This window comes from Erpetoichthys calabaricus, chromosome 10 (assembly GCF_900747795.2).
Source record: "Erpetoichthys calabaricus chromosome 10, fErpCal1.3, whole genome shotgun sequence".
Taxonomy (NCBI): domain Eukaryota; kingdom Metazoa; phylum Chordata; class Cladistia; order Polypteriformes; family Polypteridae; genus Erpetoichthys; species Erpetoichthys calabaricus.
In genome coordinates this window covers 104,216,345-104,229,103 of record NC_041403.2, presented here as the reverse complement: position 1 = coordinate 104,229,103, position 12,759 = coordinate 104,216,345, and the positions used below count along the sequence as shown (strand labels likewise).

At 41.8% G+C, this 12,759-nt stretch overlaps 1 long non-coding RNA gene across 4 annotated transcripts in view; it reads right to left on the bottom strand.

The window, feature by feature from the left end:
- Positions 1-1,859: 1,859 nt before the first annotated feature.
- Positions 1,860-12,759, bottom strand: part of LOC114658556 (uncharacterized) — a 375,841-nt gene continuing 364,941 nt past the window's right edge. For 2 of the 4 annotated variants that reach the window (XR_007936099.1, XR_007936100.1), the window contains 3 exons: positions 3,595-3,743; positions 2,702-2,872; positions 1,860-2,255 (listed from right to left, as the gene is read on the bottom strand). This is a non-coding gene — a long non-coding RNA (uncharacterized LOC114658556). Of the gene's footprint in view, positions 2,256-2,701; positions 2,873-3,594; positions 3,744-7,449; positions 7,664-12,759 lie in introns of those variants that run through there. The other 2 variants (XR_003717408.2, XR_007936101.1) reach the window with 2 other exon arrangements.

The window sequence follows — 12,759 nt, the reverse complement described above, 5'->3', positions numbered from 1 at the left end:
AGCCACACAGAAAAGAGGATTCTGCACTGCACCCCAGAGTCACACGTAAGACACTACGGCGTCCACAAAGGTCCATAAACATAGTACGGAAGGCGCGAGAAAGTACGACAGACCCAGGCGCCTACAACGCGCTTCTGAACTAAATGTCCACATTTCACAGCATGGTCCGGGTAATGAGAATAAACAAACTCTCCATATTAAACGTACGGCATCCTCACACGTCCAAACCATATAGCATATGTGAATCACATTACAGTGATGCATTATTAACGGTACAACAACAGAAAACGCTCCATATTAACAGTAAGTGCAATTATCCATATTACTAACGGTAGACAACGGATAACTAATGGAGTCACGGTCACGGCTCCAAACCCATCCAGGTCAACTAACGGAGCTACAAAAGCCAGGCCGCATGGAGAAAAACAATAGACGTGGGCGCCTACAATGCGCATCTAAAAACACGGAAGCAACACTGTCTCGGCCCCAAAACCAAAAAGCTCCGCATGGACAAATACAATGTACAAAGATGCCTACAACGCACGTCAGGAACAGCGGGAGCACAGCAGGCACGGGTTCAAAATGAAAGACCACAACTGACGGAGATACACGCACGAGCCCGCCTGGATATAATCAATGGACGCAGGCGCCTACAGCGCGCATCTGAACTGCCGCAGGCAGAGCAGGCACATATCGCATACATACATCAATGTATTTCGGGTTACCCAACACCGGGGGTTGGCGAGCGAAGCGAGCAGGGGGCGGAGCCCCCTAGTTCTTAAGAACAGAAAAAGAAACCTCTTCTGCTGCCTCCCAGGTTAACTTAAGAAAACCAAAGTGCTGCTGATCACTAGTGATGAGTAGACCTCACTGAATTTGCCTAACATACTGTAAAGTGTTCACGCACATGTTAAACAGATTGGGCAGCACTATAAAGTGTGCGATGACGTAGCCTTTCAATACGCACACACACACAAATCGGGCCGGCAGTGGGTAAGAGGTAGTGACACACACCGCATGCGCTAAATGAAAAAAAAACAAAAAATCCACTTTACGGCATGCCCGATCCGAACTGTGCATGCCGATTCACAACTTGACATTATGGTATATTCATTTTAGTTCCACAATAGTTTAACATAATGAAAATATTCATCCTGCAAAATAAACGAAGCAGCTTTCGTGGCGTAATATTGGCGTTCAATGTTCGATTGCCGTAAGGGGAAGCATAGGTGTGCACACTTGATGAGCCCCAATTAGGGTAACACACATGTTGTGCACTCTTTGTATTATTTGGCAGGTACTGTCTGTGTACATGTATATTATATATATTTTTATTTTTCCACTCACGTAATAAATTATATAAAGTCCCCTTTCCATTTTGATCCATTGTTGCAATTTCCTTCTATGGACAAATTGTGTTTGTTTAAAAATATCTTTAGATATCAGTTGTTGAAAAAAATCGCCGTTTGTCTTAAGGCATCAGGTTTACAAAACCTAATGTAGCCAACCAGTTTTATAGAAATAAATGGTCCTTTTTCAACAAAAGAAAAGAATTAACACTGTTTTGCATGGCATTGTGCTGACTGTCCCCCTTAGTGTTAACTGTGACAGTCCACTTGTTAAATTTCTTTAATTCGTTCTCATTTGTGGAGTCAGGTCAGATGCCGAAGAAATCAAGAGTATAAAGCCACCGGTTCAAATCCTCATTTATTCCATTAAATTTGTCGAAAAAAGGAAAAATGCTATTTTAGATTTATGACCAAGATACTACTCAGAGTCAGAGTTATTATCCAGCAATATTCCATAAAAAATGTGTTCTAAACTGACATTTTTCCTGATCTGTCCCTTAACAGCAGTAATAATATTTCTATATCACCTTTTCTTACAAGTGTAGCTCAAATTGCTCTACAAAAATATACAGTTACAAAGAAAATTGAAGGCATTATAAAAGTAAATAAGAAACAAATGGAGAGGTCCTTGTCCTTTGTAATAAATACACTACCTGGTCAAATGGCCGGGGACAAAGACAAACTTGCAGCTTTCAAAGATGCTGGAGATAATAAACCTATGGGGGTCCCAAGCCGAAGCCCACACAGCCTGCTCTGTACATCACAGCATACATAACTGTGGCCGTATCAGTCCAATCACAATTCCATTTCAGGAAATCTTGTGAACTTTTCTTCTCTCTAGCATCACAGGCAGTTGGAGTTGATGTAACAGATGGTGGAGACGCAGGGGGGCACCACTGCAATTAACTGGAAAAAGAAAACAGAGATAAACAGCAGAAGGTAGTGCCCAGTGCAGATCTGACAAACTGTACACAGTACCATTTCTAATCTATTACAACCAATGCAAGTAATTAATAAAAAGCCAAATTAGAAAAGTGGGCTTGTTGACGTTTTTTTAAATGCTTGACATTTGTAGCCTGGCACTTCTCTATTGGCAAAGCATTCCAGATTTTGTTGCACAAGTACAGAAAGCTGCCGGTTTTTATTGTTGATCTTGGAATAAAAAGCAAAGCAACATTTGAGAAAAGAAATGTTGGGAGCAGACACTCCAAAATACAGGCAGGGTCTAAAATACTCAAAGACTTCTATATATTTAATAGAACCTTGAAATCAATTCTATGTAAGACAGACAACCAGTGTAATGAGACTGAGACAGTTTTCAGAAGAAAAAAAAAAACAAAATAGGCCAATACCTCATGATCACTTGGCAAAGGCACAGCAGATCAGAGCAGAGGTTGAGATGGAGGATTCTAGAAGTGCCGGGCAGGAGGGCCACCCACTACTTCAACATGGCACACATCTCTCCATCCTTCTTTTTTAACTGCTGCCCCATAACATGACCAGACTCTTCTACTTCACTGTAACTGTTAAAAACATAAACACAGTAGATACACGATGTTCACTCACAGAGTTCAAACATTAATAAAATGTACCCTTACTTCTTGTTCTGCCTCTTTTCTTGGTACACCTGTAGATCAATTATTACCAAAGTTAACCATCACAATAGATAAAGTTCTGCTTAGAGTAAAGTCTAACTAATAATATTATTTTTAATTACTGTATTTTTTGTTGGATTTTGAAAGAACCCCAACTTAATTGTCATTATATATAACATCATTTTTTTCCTTTTATATTATGCATACAGTAGGCATTGTGTTACAATCTCTGTATATCTGAACTTCTAATGTGACATGCTCATGTGTCATTACTTACATGAAAACATCTTCGTTTTTCTCTCCTGCCTTAGTTTTGTTTTAAGTTAAAATGAAGTCTCGGTTCTTTCAAAATCCAACAACAAAGCACAGTAACTTAAGAAAATGAATGTTATTTTGCAAAACAGAACAACATCCCTTTTTAGTGACTGCTGGTACTGATGCACCTCAGTCTCTGTGTTTGTGAGGATTCACACTCTGAGGCTTTCCTGTCTAAAATTAAAAAGCCAATGTTAGTTACTGGATAGAGTGAGGAAACATATGGTACAGTATTCAAGGCAGCAAAATATTACAGATCAAGTAATAAATATGGGGAGGCTTTGCAGGAATTGTGCACAAATTACTTCTGAAACTGAAAGCCTAAGTAGTCTTACCTGTAGAAATAGCAAATCTAACATGAACTGGACATCATCTTGAATTGGGAATCTTAAAAGCAGAAGAAAAGAACATCCAGTTGTGTCTCAGAATTTGGGTACACTGGCATCTGTTCAGCCACATGGAAGGCTGGTTACCACCGGGCATCCTGTAGGGTCAAGAAAAAAAAAATACAATGAAGGGGCATTGTTTTTCTAACTGCAGCAAAAATAAATAAGTTATTTCTAAAGAGCAAGCCTTCTCCATTATATTCAGTTAAATGTATGTGTGTGTATTCCTGCTAAACCAACAGCTTAAATGATAAGCTAATGACATGTGACAAAAGCAGGTGCCCAGCCTGTCACTGTGCCACATCAGATGCACTCCACACTTTTCTGATGGCTTTGGATATAAATTTTAAAATTGCCTGTTTTCTGCAATAGAATTTTTTTCTACCAAACAAGGTTCCAGAGAACCAATTGGGAGGTTTTCAATCACCAAGACTTGGAGAACCACACTACGGCAGTCCTGGATTACAACAGGTTCTGCACGGACAACGTCACCAGGGACAGACGCATGAGGATTTATCCTAACAGGAAGCCCTGGATAACGAGGAATGTCCAGAGTCTGCTGAAGGAAAGGAAAACTGCTTTCAGGTCTGGGGATGGGGCTCTTTACAGTGTAGCCAGAGCGAACCTGAAGGGAGGCATCCGAGATACCAAGGCAGCATACAGAAGGAGGATAAAGGACCATCTGAGGAGCAACAACACCAGGCAGGTGTGGCAGGGTGTCCAGCACATCACCGGCTACAAATCCTGCAACTCCTTGGCCGCTGAGGGAGACGCTTCTCTGGCAGAGGAGCTGAACATCTTCATTGCCCGTTTTGAGGTGACACCAACAGCAGCTCCATCACAGCAGCCTGTTCACAACAGCAATATACTCACAGTGGAAGAGTGTGAGGTGAGGTGGGTGATGAGGAAGGTGAACCCGGGGAAGGTTGCAGGACCCGACGGTGTGGCTGGACAGATGCTGAAAGACTGTGCAGATCAACTGGCCGAAATCTTCACTAAGATTTTCAACCAGTCCCTGTCCCAGGCCACTGTCCCAACCTGCCTCCAATCCTCAATCATTATTCCGCTGCCAAAAAAATCCATCACGAACAGTCTGAATGATTTTCGCCCAGTGGCACTCACATCTGTCATCATGAAGTGCTTTGAGAAACTGGTGCGGAGTCATATCATCGCCTGCCTGCCAGCAGACCTGGACCCATTTCAATTTGCTTACAAAGCAAAGAGATCCACGGAGGATGCTGTGGCCAAAGCTCTTCATGCTGCCCTGACCCACCTGGAGCAGCATGGGAATTACGCCAGACTGCTCTTTGTAGACTTCGTCTCGGCATTTAACACTATCCTCCCACAACGACTGGTGTCCAAACTGGCAGACATGGGACTTCCATCACTCACCTGCAGTTGGATACTGGATTTCCTGTCTGGTCGCTCCCAGAGGGTCAGGCTGGGTCTCCACACATCCACTGCTCTCAGCCTCAACACCGGGACGCCACAGGGTTGTGTGCTCAGCCCGCTCCTCTACAACCTCTACACATATGACTGTGTCCCCACTCACCATAGCAACAAGGTTATAAAGTTCGAGGATGACACGACAGTGGTCGGACTCATCTCGGGCAAGGAGGGTGAGCTGGCATACAGGGACGAGGTGGAGTGGCTGTCAGAGTGGTGCACAGTCAATAACCTGCTCCTCAACACCAAAAAAAACGAAGAAGCTTGTTATTGACTTTAGAAAAAAACAAAACTGACATCCAGCCACTCATCATTGGCGAGGCCTGTGTGGAGAGGGTCCCGGTGTTCAGGTTTCTGGGTATTGAGCTGGAGGATGACCTGACCTGGAGTGCCAACACCAAGGAGCTGCTGAAGAAGGCGCAGTAAAGACTGTATTTTCTGAGAATCCTCAAAAAGAACCATCTCCCCAAAATTCTGCTCCTTGCTTTTTATCACTGTTCCATCGAGAGTGTGCTCACATATGGACTGTGTGTGTGGTAAGGCAGCTGCACTTCCTCAGAAAGGAAAGCGCTCCACAGGGTCGTCAGGACAGCAGAGAGAACAATTGGTTGTACCCTTTCCACTCTGGAACAAATGTACACCCCCCGATGCTGCAAAAAAGCAATAGACATTTCACAGGATTCATAACATCCCGGTCATTGCCTCTTCCAGCTTTTGCCATCAGGCAAGAGATACAGAGCAATGAAAACCAGGACAAACCGCCTTAAAAACAGTTTTTAACCAAAAGCAATCATGCTCCGTATCATTCTCCCAATGTGCAATATAGACCTTAAGTCAACAAGTGCAATTTGTATATTTTGTAAAGTGCTTTTATTACTATTCGGTTTGTTATTATTTTCTCTTTTCTTGTCTTTTTAACTCTTATTCCTCACACTGAGTCAACTACACCTTCAATTTCGTTGTTCCTTTGTAAAAGTGACAATGACAATAAAGATCTATCTATCTATCTATCTATCTATCTATCTATCTATCTATCTATCTATCTATCTATCTATCTATCTATCTATCTATCTATCTATCTATCTATCTATCTATTAAAGAAATCCATTTCAAAATTATGAATAAATAGTACCGAACTAACAAATTAATTCATAAGTATGACATTAATATATCACCAAAATGTAGTTTATGTACAAATGAAGACAAATCCCCTCTCACATTTCCTTTACTTCTGCTCCTATTCCAAAATGTTTTATAAAGATTTATTTCTGTTACTGCCTTGAATGACAAACCAATATCTCACTGTGTAAGTATTGTTCTTCTTCTGTATACAATTTTGAAGACTAAATGTTAGAAAATACAGTAACTATGGTTCCCTTGCTTCATAAATTTCCAATACATAAGTGTAAAGTTCAGAACGTTAGACCCTCTGTTACATTTTTCTGTATGGACATTAATATGCTAGAAATAGCTTAAAAATGGAAAACACACTAAAATAAAACGTGTAAGATTCTGAGCTGCTTCCTTAACAATTTGTAATGCTATTATCTGCATCTCGCTTTCTTGTAATAACTTAGCTGTTGCTACTCTTGTATGTAATTTAGCCTTCATCATTATATATTTGTTAACTTTATTATGGATAAACTAAGGTGACCAGAATTTTTTGGGCCAATCCGGGGACAATCTGTACAATCTACAGATCACGAGTAGGGACTCTAAACACTACAGAATACAAAGCAAAAGCTTATCACGTGATTTCTCGCCAAAGTTGCAGGATGCGGTAAAGCATAACCTCCATCAAAACACCATGCACGCGCGCCGAGTTCAAATTATCGTGCTGATGAGATACATTCAAAAAAGTGAACCAGCTGAAACCGGGGACAAAATCTAAAACCGGGGACAAAACAGGGACATGTTTCTGAGTGGGAACAGTTGTCCGAAAAAGGGGACTGTCCCCAGAAAACGGAGACGGATGGTCACCTTAGATAAACTCTTGTATTGATGTAATCTGATGTTAACATAATAAAAAAATACTGATGGCTTTGGAAGGCACACTTTACACCCGTCGAGTGTCAGATGTGCACTCCTAATTCTATTCCTGATTCGACACCTTGATTACATTGTTTTGCTTAATTATTAACATGCCGTTCACTGTTTAAGATAAAAAATGTGAACAAATGTTAAAAGAAACACACCACCAAATGCTAATAGGGTGTTACGAAATAAATGAAATGCATCCATTAACCCAAATACAGAAAATGCTGCGACTTTCACGTTTAAACCACAAGATTACGAATGTCATATTGCAACTAAAAATGAAAATCCTTATTGCCTTTTTCATCAATGTGATGTACTTACAAAAGGTTATATGTATCCATTATAAAGTTCACCGACATACATCGCATTTCATTTCGCTCCCTCTTCATTCGATTGGAGTTAACATTTTCAGGCGACAAATATTCTTCCAAGACGTTATAAAATTCAAAAGTTGCCATCTTTTCCAGTAAGAAGTCCACATACAGACGGAAATAAACAGCAACACAAAAATGACTTGCAAGTACAATTCAAACCTGACGAGTGATGTGTGTCGTAAAACATTAGACATGCGCAGAACATCGTGAGATGAATTGTAATTAAGCAGAGAGCGCGTGTGTGAGACAAATCGGATGGGGACTCGTGTCACAAAGTAAAAAAAACGCAGATCAGGCAAGGTCGTAATAGTAAAGCTCTGCACATGCATGCGCGCGCGGTTCAGGTTGTATTTGGGCGCATGCGCGTGCAAATCGGGCAGGCACCACAGATCGGGTAGTGACATCGTGTATTACACGCAGATCACACACAAATCCACACAAAAAGACCTCTAAAACTCAAATATACCATCACATTTCCAGTTTCCTTCAGTGTGTTTAAATTTATTCACACATTTTTTGCTGATTTTCAGATCATCATTATATTATATTCTGGGGGGGATGTACCATCCAATATTGGCTGCTACAGATATGTGATGTCACATTGGCCAGGAAAAGCATTATGGAGTGCTGAGTTAAAAAAAAACATTTGTCTAAGTAGGCCCCTCCAGCCACTGTTAAAAAGCCACACTGTTCTTGTGTGGTGCTGAGGTGTCACCCGCTACGCTCGAGTCCCAATTCAGGTGGTTCATTGTGTGGTAGGTGCGGCAATGCACTATCAGCACATGCTCCTAACCTAAGCAGACCACAAAGTCATTTTGCAGGAATTATTCTGTTAATAAAGTCACCAGCGAACACAGCATATTCACTGTGAAACACGCTTTGGCAAACTTTGCTGATTTACACTACTGATCATCTTGTGGATAGTTGCTGCCCAATGCCTGAGGTACTTTAATATAGAGTTTTTTATTCTATACACTCTCTCCTGAGCTTTGTTGATGTGCACACTGAGGAGGAAGTGATAAGTCAAATATGGATGCAGGCCTAATCAAAATTTCAAACTTTCAAAAACATTAAAAAAAGAATACATCAAATATGTTCTTTGCCATTAACATAACACATTAAATAAAATGGTAAATAAGCAAGTTCAAAACAAAAATAGGAAATTCTTTTAAAGTCAAGGTGTGATACGCCATGCCTCGAGCTAGACGAGATATCACAGCTGAACCCATTTACTGTATATGGGGCTAAGTACTGTGTCTGAGTAATTGACGAAGGGGTGGACGCTAATTAGTGGAGCAACAGCGAGCGGGAAGTACAGAGAGAGGAGGATGGAGTGCAGGGTGCTATCGACAGTGTTAGTGTCCTGGGGTGCAGGAGCCATGGTTGTAGTTGGGATCTAGATCTCTTGAGCTGGAGGAGAAGGATTGAGGGCATGACTGGAGTGAGAAGGTTAGTCAAGGAAGGGATGAGTTTTGGAGACAATGTGGTGACAGGAGCTGTGTGCAAATGCTGCTGGAGTCTTTGGCCATTATCTCAAGAGGGCTCAGATGATGGGAGCTCTGTAATAGTGCTGTGTACAAAATTGTTAGAAGGTGACACTGGTTTGGAAGAAAGAAGAGAACCCTTCAGTTACACTGATTTGTAAACATAAATCTTTTGGTGGTGACTCTTCCTGCTACTGTTCTAATATTTTTCTCTAATGAGAACTATTAATAATTTTAAAATGACTTATTTATTTGCACTGCACATACACACTTTAATAAAAAGTTCACAGTGAGCTATTGCCTTTGTCTCTTCACTTGCCACTGCTTCAATCTGGTCATGACTATCGATGCCTTGAATACAGGAAGGGGACCTTGGCTGTCGGTCCAAGGAATTACACATGGATATTCTTAATTAATGACGAGGGAAATGATTTGTGGAAAATTAAATTTGTAGCAAAACTCGGTGTTCCATTTCACAAAATGAATTACATATTTATACAGCACAATTTGTGCAAATAACACCAGAAAGATCTTCAGTCTTGTCTGTCAGCATTTATTTTCTTTAATTCCACATGGCCCTGCCTGTCATTTGGTATTTAATAAAAATCTCATGTGGGGAAAAAAAAAATGACCAGACTCATTTCCTGTAACATGTTGACAATTTGTTGCACTGTCAGACGTGTTCTTGTAGTAAAAGCACCAATTTTCTAATTATGATGATAATCTTAAATCCTAAAGATGCATCAGAGCCAGAAGTAAAACTTGAAGCTCCATAACAGTTGGAGAGTGCATATCCTTCATCTGCTCTGTGGGAATCAAGTACCAAGAAAGTGGGGTTACTGCTAATGGTGTGGGAGTTGTGGGTGGTTTCTTTCCCATGTCGTTAGATTTTCCTGTGGAGAAAACACAGTGATGTGTTTTCATAGGCAGCATTTGTATGATGATGTGAACAAGAGGTATACAATGAATTGGTTTTACTGGTGTGCTACAAATTACCTACTGTAACAGCTAGCCCGGCCACAGACAGACATGACACCACAATGTCCACCACACACACGTTTATTATACTATTTACAATAATATTTACACACTATTGCAGTCTTTGGTCCTTTGGCCACCTCCACTCCTCTCTCGTAAGCTCTGTCCACCCACCCGACTCCGGCTCCTCGAATGGAGTGAGGCGGCCCCTTTTATCCTGCCCCAGATGTTCTCCAGGTGCCCGATGATGAACTTCCGGCAGTACTCCCCAGTGTGGTGGAAGTGCTGCCCTTGCACCCGGAAGCACTCTGGGCATACACCATCCCTGGTCCAGCAGCACCCAGGGAAGAGAAGTGCCGCTCTCCCGGTCCATCCGTCCTCCAGGCGTCCCGGCGGGGCAGGGTTCCTGGCCGTCTATCACACTACATTGAACAGTTGCATACAAGTAAAAGGCTTTAGGAGTAATATTTCATTTAAAGCCTCCAAAAGACTCTTTTTTTGCAAGTTTCACATTTTGCAAATACAAAATCACTTGAGAAAATGAATTTTAAGTGCCAGTTTCATGAAATTGCATGCAAATCAAAACTTGCCCATTTTGCTCATTACTACACAGTTTGGCTCTTCCTCCTAAAAACCTAAACAACTAGAAGGTCTTCTGCCCAGAGAAGGACTCCATGCTGGATCATTGGACCTCCCTCTCTCTCTCTGTGTTGATTGGTAGTCTATTGATAAACAGGCAATTCAATTGAAACCTTGATCATCATTGTACTGTACATACAGTAACATTTTAGAACTGCTACTGCTGAATAATGCAAATCCAAACACAACCTCAAGAACAGCAGAAAATACATACAGACCTGGACATTGATCTATGGTCTGGTGACTGCAGAGTAAGGAGGAACGGATTTCCTGAAAGAGAGAAGAATGATTACCTTATACAAGAAAATAATGGGCAAAGACATGCCAAGTGTCTCCCAGCAGTATGGCCGAGCAGCACCTTAATGCAATAAATGAGAAGCTGGCATGTTCCCCAGTCCTTTTATGTCTGTCTTCTGCAGATTTCTTTACAATAGTTACTACTCTACATCTTATTAATAGAGTGAGTTGTAAGTGTTCGGAATATCACCCCATGAGATAAATGTGTCATTAGTACTTTTGAAGATGGGTACAGTACACTTTGGATGAAGTTATTATATGTTTAATTAAAGAGTAAACGAGGTGTCCTGTCTGTTCATATCTTTCAGTTTCTTCAAGTCAGACTTGTGGTTAACCCAAATGCAAGACACCATGAAAGGAATAAGAAGCTGTGCTTTCACTGTATGGTTAATAAATAGACTTATCATATGTGTAAAATTCAGGTATCTTTAGATTAATGTATAATGAAAATATATTACATAACGGTTATCAGAGAAAAACCTTGATATCTCACCTTATTATAACATAGGAAAATGTTTCATCGGTGATCTGAGTCTGTTTGCTGCATTTAGCACCCTATTTTACCATGGAGATGAGTCTGAACCTTTCCCTACTGTGTGTTTGGTGCCTGTGTTGGTGTACAATGATGATGTCACCAAGGACCCAGCAGGCAGTATGTTGCTATGCCTCAGGCATTGTTGTCACATGCAAGCATGGTTAATGCATAACGTCAACAGGAAACTAATAGAAGTTAGTCATCAGAACTTATGATTCAGACAAGCAGTAGGAAATGTTGCTTGTCAGGTGATAAGAAGAGTTTGTTTTTCTTTCTAACAATGACAAACTATTTGAGCTGAAAATATATCATCAAGATAAGTAGTAACAACTTCCTCATAGCGGCCACAACACTCAACACATGACTGCCCTGTAAAGAAGGTCAGGTCCATTAAAGATCAAAAATTATTATCATCCATGCAGACTGGAGAGAGAGGGCACAATGGATACAGTAGAGAAGAGACATAGAAAAGGAAACATATTAAAAGTTAAGAAATTAATAATTGCAACTTCTCAAAACTGAGCTTAGATGATCCACTGATAAGGGGTGCTGAAAGTTCAAATAAATAAAAAGTGAGCATAAGATTAGGGAGTTCCTGGAGAAAATACTGCAAACAATCCACATTACTAACCGAGAATGCTAAACCGGATGGACGCAGGGACATCCGGCCATGGGCCGTAGCCGCAAAAAGACGTACTGCGCAGGCGCCCCAAGAAATGAGGTGCCGCGAGAGGCGGCCGCGACCACAGAAAAGCCGCGACCACAGAAAAAAGGAGTGAGCACAGAAAAAAGGAGTCAAACGCAGGCGACGCACAAAGCGCCGCACGAAAGCCATTGCACACGAAACTAGCACACAAAAAAAAAGAAGCCGCTCGCGCCCCACAAATCCCACACCCACCCCCAAGCACCCCCCCCCCCCCCCCCTACAAGCAACGGACGGGACACACACAAAGAGGACGATTCAACAGGCCCCTGGCACACAAAAAAAAAGAACCGCAAACCCCCCCCACAAGCAACGGACGGGACACACACAAAGAGGAGGATTCAACAAGCCCCTGGCACACAAAAAGAAAGAAGACGCTCGCGCCCCACCAATCCCACCACCCCCCCCAAGCAACATCCCCCCCCCCCCCCAGACGCCGGCAAAGCACACAGCGCCACACGAATCCCATTGCACACGAAACGGGACGCACACAAAGAGGAGGATTCAACAAGCTCCTACCACACCAAAAAAAAGAAGCCGTGACCGCCACACCAAGCCCATTACAGACGAAACGGGACAGACTACGGACATGGCACACGAAACGTTCACAACAACGACGAT